This window comes from Vulpes lagopus, chromosome 23 (genome assembly GCF_018345385.1).
Source record: "Vulpes lagopus strain Blue_001 chromosome 23, ASM1834538v1, whole genome shotgun sequence".
In the NCBI taxonomy this organism is placed as follows: domain Eukaryota; kingdom Metazoa; phylum Chordata; class Mammalia; order Carnivora; family Canidae; genus Vulpes; species Vulpes lagopus.
Genome location: NC_054846.1, coordinates 28,132,061 through 28,152,176, shown reverse-complemented (window position 1 = coordinate 28,152,176; position 20,116 = coordinate 28,132,061). Strand labels below are relative to the sequence as shown.

The 20,116-nt window shown below is 36.0% G+C and overlaps 1 protein-coding gene and 1 pseudogene across 3 annotated transcripts in view; both read right to left on the bottom strand.

Moving 5' to 3' along the window:
- CDK17 (cyclin dependent kinase 17) overlaps window positions 1–20,116 on the bottom strand; it is a 110,832-nt gene that overhangs the window by 70,853 nt on the left and 19,863 nt on the right. The gene's annotated exons all lie outside the window — the stretch shown is intronic.
- LOC121481219 lies at window positions 8,213–10,182 on the bottom strand (annotated as a pseudogene).

The following is a 20,116-nucleotide window of genomic DNA, read 5'->3' as shown; positions in this document are numbered from 1 at the left end:
AAAAAGGAAAATCTCTGCAAAGCAAAAGAAATGACCAACAAAAACTAAGACAACCTACTGAATGGTAAAGATATATGCAAATGATATACTTGTTAAAGGGTTAGTATCCAAAATGTATTAAAAACTGATACAGCTCAACACCCCCAAAAACCAATAATCCAATTAAAAACGAGAAGACATGAACAGATATTTTTGTAAAGACGACATACAGATGGCCAACAGACACAATGTAAAACACATAAAAAGATGCTCAACATCACACATCAGGGAAATGAAAATCAAAACCACAACGGAAATCACCTCAAACCTGTCAGAATAGCTAAATCAAAAACAAGAAATAACAAGGGTTGGTGAGGATGTGGAGAAAAAAGGAACCCTTGTGCACTGTTGGTGGAAATACAAACTGGTGCAGACACTGTGGAAAACTGTGGAGATTCCTCAAAAAATTAAAAATAGAACTGCCCTACTTGGTTGGTTAAATGTCAAACTCTTGATCACAATTCAGGTCTTGATCTCAGGGTCCTGAGTTAAGCCCTGCACTAGGCTCCACACTGCACACAGAGCCCATTTAAAAAAAAAAAAAAAAGGAGAAGAACTGCCCTGTGATACAGTAATCATGCTACTGGATATTTTTACCCAAAGCATAGGAAAACACTAATTTGAGGAATATATGTACCCCCATGTTTATTGCAGCACTACTTATAATAGCTAAACTATGGAGCAGCCCAAGTGTCCCTGACAGATGAATGGATAAAGATGTGGTATATATAAAGATAGATGCATAAATATACACTTCTATATATATAGATATAGGTAGATAGATATATGTATATTTATATAGATACATACAATGGAATACTATTCAGCCATTTAAAAAGAATGAAATCTTGCCATTCTCAACAACAGGAATGGTGTTAGAGAGGGCAACCTGGGTGGCTCAGCGGTTTAGCGCCACTTTTGGCCCAGGGCATGATCCTGGGGACCCACGATCAAATCCCACATCAGGCTCCCTGCATGGAGCCTGCTTCTCTCTCTGCCTGTGTCTCTGCACCTCTCTCTCTGTGTCTCTCATGAATAGATAAATAAAAATCTTTAAAAAAAAAAAAAAAAGGAATGGTGCTAGATAGCATAATGCTTAGAGAAATAAGCCAGTAAGGGAAAGACAAACACCACATGATTTCACTCACATATGGAATTTAAAAAACAAAGGGGAAAGTAAAAGACAAATAAAAAAACAGACTCTTAACTACAGAGAACATACAGATGGTTACCAGAAGGGAGGTAGGTGGGGCGGGAGGGGGTGGGGAACTAGTGAAACAGGTGAAGAGGATTAGGAGGGCACCTGTTTCAATGAGCACTAAGTAGTGTATGGAACTGCTGGCTCACTATATAGTACGTCTGAAACAAGCAATAGCACCACATGTTAACTACACTGGAACAAAAAGATTTAATAACATAAAAACTCAAAAAGTAAATAAAAGCTAAATGACCAGATACCCATCAAAATTCTGAAAGATAAAGCAAAAACTCAGGGCACCTGGGTGGCTCAGAGGTTGAGCATCTATCTTTGGCTCAGGTTGCGATCCCTGGGTCTTAGGATCAAGTCCCAAAATTAGGCTCCCCACAGGGAGCCTGCTTCTCCCTCTGCATATGTCTCTGCATCTCTGTGTCTCTCGTGAATAAATAAATAAAATCTTTAAAAAATAATAAAGCAAACAGAAAAAAAATCTACATCCCTCAACAAGTAAAAAGACATTTCGGGGAAATACTTTTTTCCTTAAAATCTCAGTATTGTAGACTAAGACATTCAAATTAGCCAGTTAGCTTATCAACAGATCCTCTCCTACAAATAAGTCGGAATGGAAAGATGTCCCCAACTCTCTGTCAGAAAAAACAGTAACTATAGAATTAAACTGTTTGATTTAAGCTGAGGAGGAGGTAGCCTACACTAAAGAGTATAACAATAGAATGACATGGGTGCCAATATGTTGTACCATGATGGCAGTTAAGGGTCTGGAATTAGGGTATTTGTAGGCCAGGATGACTCCACTAAATACTGGAGGCAAAGTGTATTGCAATCAAAATAACTAGAAGACCTGGAAGCCCTCTGATTGGCCCTATCTCAAGCATTAATGATGCACTAATAAGTAAAGCACACTGAAATACAGGGCTCATTCCATGAGCATAATGAAGGTAGAAGGGAAGGAGAAGCTTAAAATCTTAATCAAAAGTGAGACATGACAGGTAGAGGCCTGATAACCTGAGAAATATCATGATGATTGGATCTGGATTCTTCCCTGGAACAAAGCTGTATAAGAGTTGGTGAAAATGTAGTGAGATAAGTCAATCGCACAAACAACCAAACTAGAACAATTAAACCAGAAAACCCAAATCAAGCCTTAGGTATGTGACTTTTAGAAGAGTATTAAATAACCTTTGATGCTATGTTAACATCTGATTTAAATATCTCAGTATCTGAGGACCTTCATATGCCAAAAATAATCAAAATAAGATCTTTCCCTTTATCAGGTAATTATTGTCATGACTTCTGCCCTTTACAACCATATCTACAAGCATGTTAATTAATTAAAATATTTATTGGCCTCAAAGTGAGAAATTAAAAAAAAAAAAAAAGCAGGGAGCGACAGTGAAGTGTAATAAAGATATATTCTCAAGTAGCTCTGGGACCACAGATAAGGGAAGACATCTGATAGAGGATACAGAGAACAAAGAAAGACCTAGCACACTGCAGAGGTTCAATAACTACTGAATGAAGAAAGGCCTAATGTGACCTCCAGGGCTTTGGTCTGCAAAGGCCTACTATTTTGACCAGTCTATTATTAGTCAGGTATCAGTCAAAAGACAGAAATCGTATCAGTAATTTTTACAGAGAATTTAGTATAAGTTGTTAACCACAAACTGGAGAACTGGAAAGGCAAAAAAAGGAATCATATAATCACAAAGACAGTAATGACAGGAAGCAGCTATGACACCTCCCTTCCCACCCACCCCCCAACCCAGAGCAGAAGGAAACAAAAGGAAGTGATTGGAATTATAAAAACTCAAGGGTTTGGAGAAATCCTGTAAAACTGGAGCCCAGATCTCTAAAAATAAAGCACTCTTCAAAGAACACTAAGAACCAAGAACTTGAAGGAGGGTCCCTCCAAAACTGGGACACAAATCCCTGAAAGGGAACAAAAGGCTAGCTGGTGGTATCTAGGAGGGATGTGGTAAGGTTCTAGGAGTGTGGAAAAATGCAAAATGGAGTCATTTGCCCCTCCTACTCTTGCCAGGGTGAAGTCCTCCGTTGCTGTTAAGATAATGATAGGAAGAAGTAAACATAAAGGAGCAAGTCGCTTGTCCCTCCCCTTGGTTTCCTATTTCCCACTCTTATTGGTAGAATTTAATAGACAACCAGGTGGGAAATGAGAAATACAGTTTGAAGGGTCCTACACCAGGTAATAAAATTTAGAAGGATGAGTCTGAAGCTCACAAAAAATACCTTAAAAGCCAGCATCACCTATACAATTTTCTTCTCTCTAGATACTTAAGGCAATATTTTGCAAATATTTACAAGGCTCTAGTTAAATTAAGCAATTTGATTTTTCTCATGACTTTTGATGAAATTATATAATCAACACTAAAATAAGAGCACCTACTTTAACACTCCAAACTTTAAAAGAACCACCACCCTTGCTGTACTCTATAAATTAGGCAATGCACCGACCTTCTAAACAAAATCAGAACCTCAAGGGACGCCTGGGTGGCTCAGAGGTTGAGCATCTGCCTTCACGCCCAGGGCGTGATCCTGGAGCCCCGGGATCGAGTCCCACATCGGGCTCCCTGCATGGAGCCTGCTTCTCCCTCTGCCTGTGTTTCTGCCCCCCCCCCCCCCGCCTCTCTCTCTGTTTCTCATGAATAAATAAATGAAATCTTAAAAAAAAAAAAAATCAGAACCTCAAGAGTTTGAAAACAATCTTGTGGCTCCAATTTAGTATCTAAATGAAACATTAAAACTCTCATGTATTCAAATATTGTCACAAGATTAATGTGAATTAATGACAGGCCTGAATTGCTAAAATTTTAGATGAATGCTATTTCATTATTTCAAAAATGTAAATAGTTTTTTCTTTTGAACAAAATATTTTCCTAGTAATTAATTTTAATATTTTTATTGCCTGAAATGTTCTGAATCTTCCTCTGGAATAGCTACCTTACACATACATCACTTCAAGCATATCACATATTTCACCAAATTGAAGATGCCATCGATTATAGAACACAGCATTACTGCATAAATCACCAATGGGAAAAAGATGCTGTAAGTTAAACTATGACTGCATGAGTTCTTTCATGGACTTTTATGAATTCCTGAAAGAACTCTACCACATTAATAATCTAAAGTACTGAGGCACCCAGGTGGCTCTGTTATTTAAGCAACTGTCTTTGGCTCAGGTCTGATACCAGTGTCCTGGGATGAGCCCTGAGTCAGAGTCCCTGCTCAGCGGGGAGTCTGCTTCTGCTTCTCCCCCTCCCTGACCCTGCTCGTCCAAAAATAAATAAAATCTTAAAAAAAAAAAAAAAAATCTAACGTACTGAGAAGAGGTATTATCTCAGAATATATTTTAGTAACTTTTTTATTGCCAATTGCTCTTGTATCAGTTCTTAGGTGCATATAAGTATTTTGGTTTCTTAAACTTCTATTTTTATTTCCCTTACAGTTTTATCTTTTTACTTATCACTCAATAGCATAAATATTAACCTTAGTTCACTTCTGTTCATTTTAAACTGGTGGGCTAAATACTTTTTTTTTTCTTTTTTTTTTTTTAATAATTTCATTTGAAGGCTAAGGAAGGAGATGGGAGAGGATAGAGAAGAATGGATACAGTTTCTGAGGTGGCCATGAAAATGTTCTGAAATCAGACTACAGTGATGATTGTATAAACGTAAATATATTTTAAAAAACCACCAAACTATACATTTTGAAGGGGTTTTACACAGAAACTGTATTCCAACAATGCTGTTAAAATTGTATTTATGATAAATTCTGCTTTCTTACATCAAAAGTTTTCAAAAAAGAAATATTTATAGCATACTTCTGAAATAATTGTAAATAAATATATCAGAAGATTCTCTAGTTCAGGTGTCAGCAAACTTTTTCAACTGACGTTCCACAGAATCTTGGGCTCCCATGAAGTACTACTTATTCAAGAGATCATGACTTAAAAAATAATAAACTGCACATTGAAAGAGAAGTCACAGTGCTGCAAGGTGATCCAGCAGCTCCATTAGCAGCTTTATGTCAGCTCCTTAAGGTAGTACATTTTTTAGAAATTCCACATAAACAGAGTCATGGAAGAGTATTTATTCTTACATGTGTGACTTCTATATTCAGCATGATTCTGAGATTAATCCATGTTGTTGTGTGCATCCAGTTTCTTGCTGTTGCTGAAGAGTATTCCACTATATGGATATACCACATTTTCTTCATTAGCCTGTTAATGAACATTTGTTTCCAGTTTCTGAATACAGTGATTAAAGTTCCTATGAACATTCTTGTACAAATCTTTTTTGCTGGGTCATTATGGTAGATGTCCACTTAACTTTCTAAAGAATGGCCCATTTTCCAAAGTGGCTGTACAGTTTTACATTCCACATCATAACCACATTATCTTTTTAAAATTCTAGTCATTCTGATTCATCTGTTTAATTTGTATTTTCCTAGTGACTACTTTCATGTACTTATGATCTATTCATATAATTCATATAACTTCCTCAAATCTTTTGTCCACTTTAAATAGAGTTGTCTTAAGACTTCTTTGGGTTTAAGTCCTTTGTCGAACATGCATTGGACATCTCTGTTCTATGGCTTGCCTTTTGTTCTCTTTTGTTTTTTATGGTTGGTTCTCTTTGCATCCTAAAATTTCTGGTACATTATCACAAATATTTTTTCTATATTTTTATCCTACAAGTTTTATATTTTTAGCCTTACAATTTAAGACCATTGACCATTTTCAATTACTTTTTTGTAGTTGGTGTGAGGTAAAGGTCACTGTTCGTTTCTTTACAGATTTTTTTGTCTACTTGTTCTATCAGAGAGGTTTATTAAATCTACAACTATAATTGTGGACTCTTTTCCTTTTAGCTCAATTTTTGCTTTACATTATGTATATACAAATTAGAACTGTTATATCTTTCTAATACATTGACCCTTTTAACATTATCCCTTTTTATCTCCACTAATGTTTCTTGCCTAAAGCTACTGTATCTACTAGTATAGTCACACATGCCATTTCTTAGCTAACATTTGCATGCTACATTGTTTCCCATATTTTTACTCTGAAATTGTTTATGCTTTGTGAACAGCATATAGTTGGGTTTTGCTTTTTTTTTATTCAGGCTGATAATCCGTTTTATAATGGAAACATTTAGTCCATTTGCATTTAATTACTGATATAGTTGAGTTTAAGTCTACCATCTTTCTATTTTATTTTCCATTTGACCCCATTCTCTTCTGTCTTTTGTTCTTCTTTAATAAATATTAATCAAATATTTATTATTCTATTTTATGTATTCTATAGGCCTATCTTTTAGCATCATTCTTTCAGTGGTTACTGTAAAGATACAAAAATGCATCTTTATTTTCTATCTTAAACTAGTACTTTTATCATGTTGAGATTCTTGTAATTTAATTCTATTTACTTCCTCTTTTTGCTACTGTGGTCACATAATTACTTCTACATGTTATACTGTTTTCCAATATAACATTTCTAATGGAATATGAGACATTGTTAAAACTACTGGTTTAAGCAATTAACAGCCTTGCCTGCCATATTTAGCTATTACAGTACTCTCTATTCAATCATGCTTCTACTTGAGAATTTTTTCCTGTAGCCTGGTGGACTTCCTTAATATTTCCTGAAGTGTGGGTATGCTGCTAATGACTTCTCTCAGCTTTTGTTTATGCAAGAATATATTTATTTCATTTTTATTTTTCTAAGGATATTTTCAGAGTATAGAATTACTGGTTGTCTACTTCTTTTAGCACTTTAAAGGGGTTATTCCACTGTCTTTTAACTTACATAGTAGTTGAAAAGTCAACTTTGAAAATTCTTATGATTCCTCTGTAACTAACATGTCTTTTCCTCCTCCTGTTTTTATGTGGGTTTCAGCACTGTGATCTGGAACAGTATGCTGAGGAAAACATAACAGCAGGCAGACATAGTACTACTGACTCCTACTTTTAAGTTGTTAACTACTTAATAAATAGAATTATTATTTCTTTTAGCTTAGTAATGCTATGAATAGTTTTCTAAAATACCAAAGGTAAGAGTTCGTTATTTATCCTATTTTGGGTTCACCAAACTTCCTCCATCAGTGGTCTTACGAGTTCTGAAAAATAGCCATTATTTCTTCAAATATTCTTTTGCCCCTTGCCCCCAACCATTTCATCAATGTCTTAATCTGCTTTGCTGCTATAACAAAATACCATAGATTAGATAGCTTATAAACAACAAATTTCTAATGGTCTGGAGGCTGAAAGTCTGAGATCAAGGTGCCAGCATGATCATGTGAGGACCCTCTTCTGTGCTACAGACTTCTTGCTGTATTCTCACATGGTGAAAGGGGCTAGGGAGCTTTTGGAGGATTTCTTTTATATAAGCATTAATCCCACACATGAAAGCCCTACCCTCATGACCTCAGCACCTCCCTAAAACTTCACATCCTAATACCATCACAATGGGCATTAGGATTTTGACATGAAATTTGGGGGACCAAACATTCAGAGCATAATACTTAGGGACTCCAATTACACATATGTTAAATCATCTAGCTATATTATACTTGTTTTTTTTTTTAATTTTTTTAAAATTTTTTATTTATTTATGATAGTCACAGAGAGAGAGAGAGAGGCAGAGACACAGGCGGAGGGAGAAGCAGGCTCCATGCACCGGGAGCCTGATGTGGGATTCAATCCCGGGTCTCCAGGATCGCGCCCTGGGCCAAAGGCAGGCGCCAAACCGCTGCGCCACCCAGGGATCCCTTGTTTTTTTTTTTTTTTTAATTTTTATTTATTTATGATAGTCACAGAGAGACAGAGAGAGAGGCAGAGACATAGGCAGAGGGAGAAACAGGATCCATGCACCGGGAGCCTGATGTGGGATTCGATCCCGGGTCTCCAGGATCGCGCCCTGGGCCAAAGGCAAGCGCCAAACCACTGCGCCACCCAGGGATCCCCTATACTTGTTTTTTATGTTGTTTCTTTCCATCATGTTTTCTTAGTGCTTTAAACATATCCTCTCAATAACCCTCTCAGTTTCTATAAAGAAACAGCAAGTTTTTTAGGAAATCACCTCAATATACTTGGTCGACAGTACTTTCTAAATGGGAAAATGAAAATATTTTCCTCTGTTTCACAAATAAACCAAAAACTGCCTTGAAAAAAAAAATTAAGATTAGCAAATTACTGCTCCATTTTAGGGAAAATGCTGAGAATTCAGTTCTACCTTCAGTCTCATCCATGAAAGCTATTAAATATGTTCAAGAACGTATGAGGTCATAACAAACAGGAGACAGAACAAGCTATATAAGGAAGGTGCTTAATTTGCAAAAAGTATCAGTTATGATAAAATCTTTTTTAGACAACAATCCTTTGTCTTTTTGCCTCAAATACTTTTTTGTCAGTTTAAAAATCCTCTGGATATTTATAAAATGAGATCCTATACATTGTATAACTATTTATTATGTATTTATCCATTAGAATTTTAAAGGTTTAAAATTATCCTTAAATATATCATTCAATGTTAAATAAAAATAAAATTGCTTTTCTCCCCAAAGATGAGATATGTACTAATAGACACATGTAGATAATTCATTTACCAATTTACTATTAAAATAACATGAATGGCACCATTATGTACCTAGCCCTATGGAGTTTATAAGCAGTCTTCACATCTTATTTGGTTCTTAAAATGACTCTGTAAGGTAAAAAGGTATAATTATTTACCATTCCTGTTATGCAAATGAGGAAACAAAAGCTCAAAACTTGAGTCATCATAGATTCATTAATCTACTAAGTAAATCCTGATAAAATAGAAATTTAATACCCATGTGCTCCTTCCATTAATCTGTTCATAAATAAGTTGGCTCATGTGCATATCACAAGTGAAATACAAACTATTTTTCCTTTTAATTTTTGTAATATTCTTGAATAAAATTGAGTCAAAGAATGTGCGATCTTTTTCAAAAGAAAAACCACACCATAAAGCAATTTTAGCAACATCAAATTATCTGTAAAAGTCACCAAATTTCATTTACTGTTATATTAAAATGTGCAAATTATTTCCTAATGAGAATATTTTAATAGAATTTTTAAAGTATTCTTAAAACTAGGTTTATACAAAGTAGATAATACTATAAATATTACCTTTACAGAAGACCTGTAAACATGCCTCTTTCCTCCTTTAGTAGGCCTCTGATCATTTCTTCTTGGGGAGAATTATAAAGACAATTTCCAGACTCAATACCACAAACAGTCAGGAAAAATTTTCAACTATTCCTAGTTTTACTGCCACACTTCTGAGAAGAGGTATGTGACCTCCAATGCCATCCAGCCTTTCTAGACTAGCCATTATACACACACACACACACACACACACACACACACACACATATATACATATATATGTATGTATTTTTAAGAATTTTAATACACTTCAAATCAGTGTGCCAGGTTCATTTCAGCTCCTTCACTGCCAAACCTGGGGGTAGGGACTGCTTCAGTTTCTCTTCTTTCCCTTTATCTGTGATGACCAATGTATAAAGGTATCTGCTGTATCAAACTTTAAACTTCACATTATCCATATTTTTCCTGATCTTGACAGATTTGGCATCCTTTAGCCTGGCCATGAGCAGAAAGTTCTTGAATTCTTCAATTTTGTGAGGCATGGCTACAAGGGATGCAGAGTGTGTGCAGAGGGCACCACCCAAAAGACCTACCCAGTGTATTTTTAAATAAAATTATTTATAATTATCAATGAACTCTCTGAAAACAGTACTGTCAAGTATTAGACACTCCATCAGAGAAACAGGGCACACTCGTTACTAAATGAACACAGATGTTACCTTCCTACATAGCAAGTCATTTCTGTGATTACTTTTATGGACATTATAACCCAGTCCTTCAAATACAGGACTAGGTTATATACTGAAGTATTTTAGTTCTAAGTATAATAAACCACAGCCACTGATATAATAACATTATATACCATATAATATCTGTCATTCTATCTAGTGTATTGCAACATACAGGACAAATAGACATGAAGAAAATAAAAAGCATATTTGAAAACTAAGTGGAATTATAAGTCAACTATCCTGGGATGCCTGGGAGGCTCAGCAGTTTGGCGCCTGCCTTAGGCCCAGGGTATGATCCTAGAAGCCCAGGATGGAGTCCCGCATCAGGCTCCCTGCATGGAGCCTGCTTCTCTCTCTGCCTATGTCTCTGCCTCTATGTGTCTGTCTCTCATGAACAAATAAATAAAATCTTAAAAAAAAAAAAGTCAACTACCAAAACAAAGTTAATGGTAACTGGCTAAGGCTAAGATCCATAATTTGATCCTACATAAGTTGGGAATATCACATAGCTGTAACTCTGGACACTTAGAAAATATGTATCAGTGGCCTATGAGGATTTAGCCAAAATTATAGGTGGTTTAATGCCATCAGTCATCAGAAAGGTATACAACTCCAAAGGATGTGATGATGTGTAAACATCTGGGTCCTGTTTTTTTTCTAAGTAGAAAGATACTATCTACGTAAGTCAACAAAATTACAATGCTTACAAAACACCTCAATACATTTTATTACCTCCGTATTTCTTTTTCCTCTCATTTCATGACATTTTTGATGATTGCTGCCCTTCCTTTTTTTTTTTTTTTTTTCCAACTCAGTATGTCTTCCTAAAGTCAAGCACAGAGACTTCTATTATGGTGGTAGTTCCTTTGGTATCAGGAAGACTTACAAAGTAAAACAACAGTTCTCGATTGTGCAGTTAATGCTTTCAATAAGTATTCCATGCTCACGTTGTAAGCACTTGAATTTCTTATCACCAAAGTAAGAAATATGTGAACTGTACTTTATGTACTAGATTTAAGGTTATTTCTACAATAACCTTAAATTTCCAAAAATGAAAGGGATAGAAAAGTGGTTTTATAGTTAATGGGTTAGAAATTGTTCACAAGCACCTGGGCGGCTCTCTTGGTTACACGTCTGACCCTTGGTTTTGGCTCTGGTCCAGGAATCAGGCCCTTGAGTTGGGCTCCACGCTCAACACAGAGTCTGCATGTTTCTCTCCCACTTGTTTGTTTTCTCTCTCTTGAATAAATAAATAAAATCTTAAAAAATTGCTCACAATTTTTTGTGGATCCCTCTTGTCTATCCAGTAGCTTATAGTTTTCCATATATGAAATTATCTATTCTACCAAGTGCATCATAGCAGAAATGAAGTTGAAATCTCTAGAAAATAAAGCTCCATAAAACCCAGTAGGAATATGTGGAGAATAATCATTCAAGAGCAATGATCTGAAAATGTGTGTATCAAGAAACGATGATTTGCTGTCTAACACAGACAAAAGAGTTGTCACACTTTTGGTATGCTTTTTTTGGAAAAGGATGAGTTTATAAACAGTCTCCGGTCTACTGCATCTATAGGAATGGTCTAGAAAGATTTCAATAGGAAAAAATAAGTAGAGAAGGGGAAGGATTATTTCTCTGTTCAACAAAGAACAGTAGGTTAAGACTATTGTTTCTTTTATTATTCTGAATCCATCTGTATAAAGTGTTAAGAAAGTCAAAAGGTCACAATCTTTAGATGTAGCTATATGTTCCCATGCAATTTGGTGGCTAGAAGTTAGGAATTGTTCCCTGTTTCAAAGGTAGGAAATGAGAGGTTATCCTGAGGTCAGGATCTTCTTATGTGGCTCTTGATCTAAATTGTGTTAACTTGCTCTGCTCTAGGATGAAAGCAATTATGACCAGATCAATGTGCTATACATCTGGTTAGTCAGCTGCTCCAGAGCCAGCAAAACAGCTTTGGGGCCCTCTCTGGGAACGGTGCCTCCTAAGATTTGAGTATAGGCCAATCCTGTTGCCCACGAATTCTTAAAGATATTTTCTGATCACCGAGATAAGAAATAAACATAAACAGAAAATATCCTTTTAATTTTCCAAGTAAACTGCCGAGCCACCGGGCTGCCATCTTAGGGGCAATTTTTGTTAAGCTCCAGTAACTCACCAAATTCCAATTCTGGAATCTACTTCTGGGTATCTTCTACTTTGAATAGCCTTGGAGCTATAAAGGCTTTGGTTCTTTTGTACCTTTCATTCCTTTTTAATGTCACTTAGGCATTATCAATTGGAAATGGCCAGACTTGCAAACTATGTGATCTCAGGCAAATTTGTTAAAATTTTTGAGTCTGTTTCCTCACTTAGTATTGTGGGAGCAACACCAACTCATTAGGCTTTCATGGGAATTAAAAAAGATAGAGTTATATTCAGTTGCTAATAAAATCTGGCCATATGTACAATACTCCAATTGCAGTTTACTAAAGGCAGCCCGGGTGGCTCAGCAGTTTAGTGCCACCTTCAGCCCAGGGTGTGATCCTGGAGACCCGGGATCGAGTCCCACACCAGGCTCCCTGCATGGAGCCTGCTTCTCCCCCTGCCTGTGTCTCTGCCTCCCTCTTTCTGTGTCTCTCATGAATAAATAAATAAAATCTTTAAAAAACAAAAAATTGCCCCTAAGAATATCCAACTGAGAGAAGGTCAAGAATGGGATTAGGATCTAATTTCATTTTGATCTAAAGCAGAGGTTCTCAAAGTGTAATCTGTAAAATCTTTACAGGGATGTCTGGTCCTGAGATCAAAATTATTTTTATAGTGATACTAAGAAGTTACTTGCCATTCTCACTTTTCTCTCAAGTGTACAGGGGAGTTTTCCAAAAACTACACTGCATGGAATACTGTTAACAGGCGGAAAAGCAAAAGTAGAGGAGAGAATCCAGCTGTTTCCTATTGAGCTAGACAGGAAAGAGATTTACAAATACATAAAATAACAGTAATATTATTGCCATGTTTTTAAAATTATTTTTCATTTAAAATATGCACTGTGATTAACTTGTAATGTTTATTCATTTTAAGTAAATTAACATTAAAGAACATAAAGAAGTCCAGAGACGAAAAAGGTTGAAAAAGCTGCTGCTCTAGATGGAGGATGAAAGATGGTAGGAGACCCTAAGCTCACCTTGTCCCATGAATACAACTATGTAACCATCAAATAATCTTAAACACCCCAAAATTGACCCAAAGACCAGCAGAACAAACTCCACAACTAAAAGTAGAGAAGAAGCCACACTTAAAAAGGTAGTAAGTACAGAGACAGGGCTTGGGAGAGAAACAGATGTTGGCCACTGAGGTGGGGAGAGAGACACAGTTGCAGAGAAGGATGAAAGCACACAGGGAAAAATCAATCTCCACAGCAACTGGCTTAGAAAGGGAGAAGCGCTGAATATCCTGAGTTCTTGCAACTAACAGAGTTAAAGCTTGGAATTTTAGTGGTCAGCTGGCTTGGCTGGGATAGAGCCCCAAGGGCACTGTGCTGCTCTTAGAATGAAGGCAAACAACCCATGGACATACAGCATGGAAACAGCGATCTTAAGAGCTCCTAGGGCACACGGTGGTAGCTGATTTGCTCATCTCGAGCACGTCCCAGAGAGACGGCCTTCATGGAGAGGCTATACTTCCCTCTCCTCACACTTCAGTAAAAGCACAAGGCCCCCTGAGGTTATCAATGTAGCACCACCACCAGCTACCTAACTTGCTTGCACCAAGCCCCGCCTTCTAATGCTCCAGTGGAACCACACCCTTCCCAGACTTACTCACCTTGCCCTGGCAAGGTGGGCCCCCTCCCCTACAAGGCCAGCCCAAACTCCTGCCTATACCCAGTCTCTCGACCGAGGAGTTCTGTGGGGCGTTGGTTCTGGTGGCTGTGGCAACAGGTCTCATTTCACAAACAGAGAAGAGCACACAAGGTTAATACTCACCACATTCAGGCCAAAGACAAAACATTGCCCATAGCAGGAAAGCTTCTGCACACAATTGGCCTGAAGGATAGAGCACCCAGAATACAAAAGGAGAGTGCACACAACACACTCTGGAGGCACTCTCTGAAGTGCCAGGCCCTGGGGAACAGGAGACACTACACAGCAGGGCATTACAGAACCTCTTTTCATAAGGCTATTACCTTAAGAACAGGAGACTTAAGCTGACTTTCCTAACACAAAGAAAAAGGCAGTAAGACTTAAAATGAGAAGACAGAGAAAAATGTCTCAAATCAAAAAACAAGACAAGGTCATGGCCAGAGATCTAATCAAAACAGATATAAGTAATACATCTTAAACAATGATCATTAGGGCACTCACTGACTTGAGAAAAAAGTGGAAGACATGAGTAAGACCCTTAACAGAGAGATAAATAACAACAGATATAAAGGGCTCAATAAACAAAATGAGAAACACTCTTGATGGAATGAAAGGCTGAAAGAAGCAAAGGAATGAATTACTGAGAAGACAGAGTAATAGAAAGTAATCAAGCTGAACAAAAGAGAGCAAAAAGAATTATGCAAAACGAGAATAAATGTAAGGAATATAGTGACTTAACCAAACGTAAAAACATCCAAATTACGGGAGTCCAAAAAGAAGAAAGAGAAAGGGGACAGAAAATTCATTTGGATAATAACTAAAAAATTCCCTGATCTGGGGAAGAAAACAAAAGGAGGCACAGAGAACTTCCATCAAAATCAACAAAAGCAGATTCATCCCAAGACAGACTAGTTAAACTGGCAAAATATAGTGACAGAAAATTTTAAAAGCAGAAAGACAAAAGGAGACAGTAACTTAAAAGGGAAAACCATAAGGCTAGCAGGGGATTTTTCAGTAGAAACATTCCAAGCCAGAAGGGCCTGGCATGATGCATTCAAGTGCTGAATGAGAAAAATCTACAGTCAAGAAGACTCTCTCCAGCAAAGCTATCATTCAAAATAGAAGTAGAGATAAAGATTTCCAGACAAAAGCTAAAGGAGTTCATGACTACCAAACCAGCCCAATTAGAAATATTAAAGGGGACTCTCTGAGTGGAAAGGAGAGACCAAAAGTAACAGTATAAAGGTATGAAACACAATAGCAGTAAAAATGAGTTTTTCTGTAAAAAATCAGTCAAGAAACTCACAAAATAAAAGGATGTAAAATACAACAATATATACATAAAATGTGAGAAGAGGAATAAAGAATGGATTCAAACATAAATGACCATCAACTTACTATAGACTGCTATATGCAGATTATATACAAACCTGATGGTAACCATATATCAAAAACCACTAACACGCAAAGAATAAAGAGAAAGAAATCCAAATATATCACTAAAGAAAATCAACAAACCATGAAAGAGAGAAAGACAAGGGTCAGAGAAAATCTTCAGAAAAAAACACAAAATAATAAAATGACAATAAATACATACCTATCAATAATTACTCTGAATGAAACTGGACTAAATGCCACCAAAAAACATAGGGTGACAGAACAGATTTAAGAAACAACAAGACTCATCTTAAAAACGAGACTCATTTTAGACCTAAGGATGCCAGCACATTGAGAGTAAGGGGATGGAGAAACATTTATCATGCAAATGGGTGTCAAAAGAAAACTGGAAACAAAGAACATTATATAACAATAAAGGAGACAATCCAACAAGAAGATAAAACAATTGTAAATATTTGTGCACCCAACATAAGAGTACCCAAATATATAAAACAGTTGATAACAAACATGAAGGAACTAATCAATAATGATACGATAATAGGGGACTTACATCAATGGACAGATCATCTAAACAAACTCAATAAGGAAATATGGCTTTGAATGACGCACTAGACCAGATGGATTTAACAGATACATTCAGAACATTCCATCCTAAAACAGCAGAATACACATTCTTTTGAAGTGTACATGAAACACTCTCCAGAACAGATTTCCCATTAGCCCACAAAACAAGTCTCAACAAATTCAGAACATCAAAGTCATACTATGCAACTTTCCTGACCACAACACTATGAAACTAAAAGTCAACCACAAGAAAAATTCTGGAAAGAGCATAAATACATAGATAAATAATATATACTATTATGCAATGAGTGGGTCAATCACAAAGTAAAAGAAGAAATAAAGTACAAGGAAACAAATGAAAATGAAAGCACAGTGGTCCAAATATTTTGGGATGCAACAAAAGCAGTTCTAAGACAAAAGTTCATAGCAATACAGACCTCAGTAGCAAGAATAATCTCAAACAACTTATTACACCTAACAGAGTCAGAAAAAGAACAAACAAAACCTGAAATGAACAGAACGAAGGAAATAATAAAGATTAGAGCAGAAATAAGTAATATAGAAACTAAAAAAAACAGATCAATGAAACCAGGAACTGGTTCTTTGAGGAAAAAAAAATCAATACAATTGATAAACCTCTAGAAAGAGTTAACAAAGAACAAAAGAGAAATAACTCCAATATATAACAATGAGAGGGAAGAAATAACAACCAACCTCAGAGAAATAAATACAATTACAAGGGAATAGTCTAAAAAACTATATGCCAACAAATTGGGCAACCTAGAGAAGATGGATAATTCCTAGAAACATATCAACTACCAAAACTGAAACAAGAAATACAAAATCTGAACAGACCAATTCCCAGCAAAGAAAGTGAATCAGTAATCCAAAAACTCCCAACAAACAAAAGTTTGACCAGATGGTTTCACAGGCAAATTCTACTAAACATTTAAAGAAGAGTTAATGCCTAGTCTTCTCAAACTATTCCAAAAAATAGAATAGGAAGGAAAATTTCCAAATTCATTCTGCAAGGCCAACATTACCCTGATACCAAAACCAGATAAAGACACCACCACAAATGAGAACTATAGGCCAATATCCTTGATGAACACAGATGCATAAATCAACAAAATCTTAGCAAACTAGATCCAACAATACATTATAAAAACCATTCCCCAAGATCAAGTGAGATTTATTTTTGGGGTGTAAAGGTGGGTCAATCCCCACAAATCAATCAACATGACACATCACATCAATATGAGAAAGGAGGAGCACCTGGCTGGTTCAATAGATATAATGTCCACCCTTCAAGCCCCAAGTTGGGTGTATAGATTAATTAAAAATAAAATCTAAAAAAAAATAAGAGAAAAGATAAGAACCATATGATCATTTCAATAGATATAGAAAAAGCATTTGACAAAGTACAACACCCATTCATGATTAAAAAAAAAAAACCCTCAACAAAGTAATTTTAGAGGAACGTACTTCAACATTATAAAGCCATATATGAAAAACTCAAGCTAATATTATCCTAAATGGGAAAAAAAACTGAGAGCTTATTCTCTACAGTCAGGAATAAGGCAGGGATGTCCACACTCATCTTTTGAATTCAACACAGTACTGAAATTCTTAGCCATAGCATTCAGACAATAAAAAGAAATAAAGAGGCCTCTAAATTGGTAGAGAAGAAGCAAAACTTTCACTATTTACCAAAGACATGATACCATACATAGGAAACACTAATTGCTCCACAAAAAACAAACAAACAAACAAACAAACAAACAAACAAAAAACCTGCTAGGACAGATAAATTCAGTAAAACTTCAGGATTCAAAACTAATGTACAGAAATCTGTTACATTTCTATACATTAATAATGAAGCAACACAAAAAGAAATTAAGAAAACAATCCCATTTATAATTGCACCAAAAATACTAAGATACCTAAGAATAAACCTAACCAAAAAGGTGAAAGATCTGTGCTCTGAAAACTGTAACACACTGAGGAAAGAAATTGAAGATGATACAGAGAAATGGAAAGACATTCTTTTCAAGGATTTAAAGAACAAATATTGTTAAAATGTCTATACTACCCAAAGCAATCTACACATTTAATGCAAATTCTATTAAAATACGAACTGCATCTTTCACAGAACTAGAACAAACAATCCTAAAATTTGTTTGGAACCACAAAAGACCCCAACTAACCAAAGCAATCTTGAAAAAGAAAAGCAAAGCTGGTGGCGTCACAACTCTGGACTTCAAGTTATATTATAAAGCTACAGTAATCCAAACAGTATGATGCTGGCACAAAAACAGACACATACATCAATAGAACAGAACAGAAAACCCAGAAATGAACCCACAATTATATGGCCAATTAATCTTTGACAAAGAAAAGAATATCCAATGTGAAAAAGACAAGTCTCTTCAACAAATGGTATTGAGAAAACCAGTCAGCAACATGCAAAAGAATGGCCCACTTTCTTGCACCATACACAAAAATAAATTCAAAATGGATTAAACACCTAAATAGGAGACCAGAAACCATAAAAATCCTAGAAGAGAACACAGGCAGTAACTTCTCTGACATCAGCCAACACAGTATTTATCTAGATAGGTCTCCTGAGACAAGGGAAATAAAAGCAAAGATAAACTATTGGGACTACATCAAATTAAAAAGCTTCTGCACAGCAAAGCAAATTAAGCAATCAGTAAAACCAAAAGGCAATCTACAAAATGGGATAAGGTATCTGCAAATGACATATCCAATAAAGGGTTAATATTTAAAATATATGAAGAACTTAGAAAGCTCAACACCCAAAAAACAAAAAATCCAATTAGAAAATGGGCAGAAGATGCCTGGGTGGTTTCGTTAGTTGAGCACTCAGCTCTTGGCTTTGGCTCAGGTCCTGATCTCATGGATATTGGATATTCTCTCCCTCTGCCTCTCCCCCTGCTCTCTCTCTCTCTAGAATAAATCTTAAAAACAAACAAACAAAATACAAAGGCAGAAGAAATAGACATTTCTCCAAAGAAGACATACATCTAGATGGCCTACAGACACATGAAGAGATGTTTATCATCACTTACCATCAGGGAAATGCAAATAAACTACAATGAGATATCACCTCACACTTGTCAGTGACTAAAAACAACACAAGAAACAACATGTTGGTGAGAATGTGGGAAAAAGGAAACCTCTGCCCTGTTGGTGGGGATGCAAACTGGTGCAGCCACTGTGGAAAACAGTATGAAGGTTCATCAAAATTTTAAAATAGAACTACCCTATGACCCAGGAATTGCACTACCAAGCATTTACCTAAAGAATACAAAACTACTAAATCAAAGGGATCGGTGCACCTGTATGTTTATAGCAGTATTATTAACTATAGCCAAATTATAGTAGCAGCCAAGTATCCACTAATAGATGAATGGATAAAGAAGTGAGATACACATATGTATGCGTGTGTGTGTAATGGAATATTATTCAGCCACAAAAAAAGGAATGAAATCTTTTGCATTTGCAACAACATAGATGGAGTTAGAGAATATAATGCCTGGTGGAATAAGTCAGAGAAACACAAATAACATGATTTCACGCATGTGGAATTTAAGAAAGAAAACAAATGAGCAAAGGGGGGAAAAAGAGACAAATCAAAAAACAGACTCTTAACTACAGAGAACAAATTGATGATTACCAGAGGGGAGGAGGATATAGGGGACGGGTTAAACAGATGATGACGAATAAGAAGTGCACTTGTGGTGATGAGCACCAGGTGATATGTGAATTGCTGAATCAGTATGTTGTATACTTGAAACTAATTTAACACCGTTAACTGGAATTCAAATAAAACCTAAAAGGCCAAAACCATTAAAAAATAAAATACACCATTAAAACAAAACAAAACAAAAGCTTCTATTCTAAGGCCATTCTCGACCAATCCTCAAATCTAAAATCTGGTCTTCTAAATTGATTTACTCATCAGAATTAAGTGAACTATGTAAATGGAAAGTTCCTGGGTTTCACCATATTATAAACTTCTTAAGGACTGAAATATTTTTTTAAATCTTTGCGTCCCTCCCCACCCTCATCCTATCACTCATATCCCCGCAAAATTGGTTATATCAAGCCAAATTATTTCTCACCATGTCTTTCTGAAATGATGCTCTACT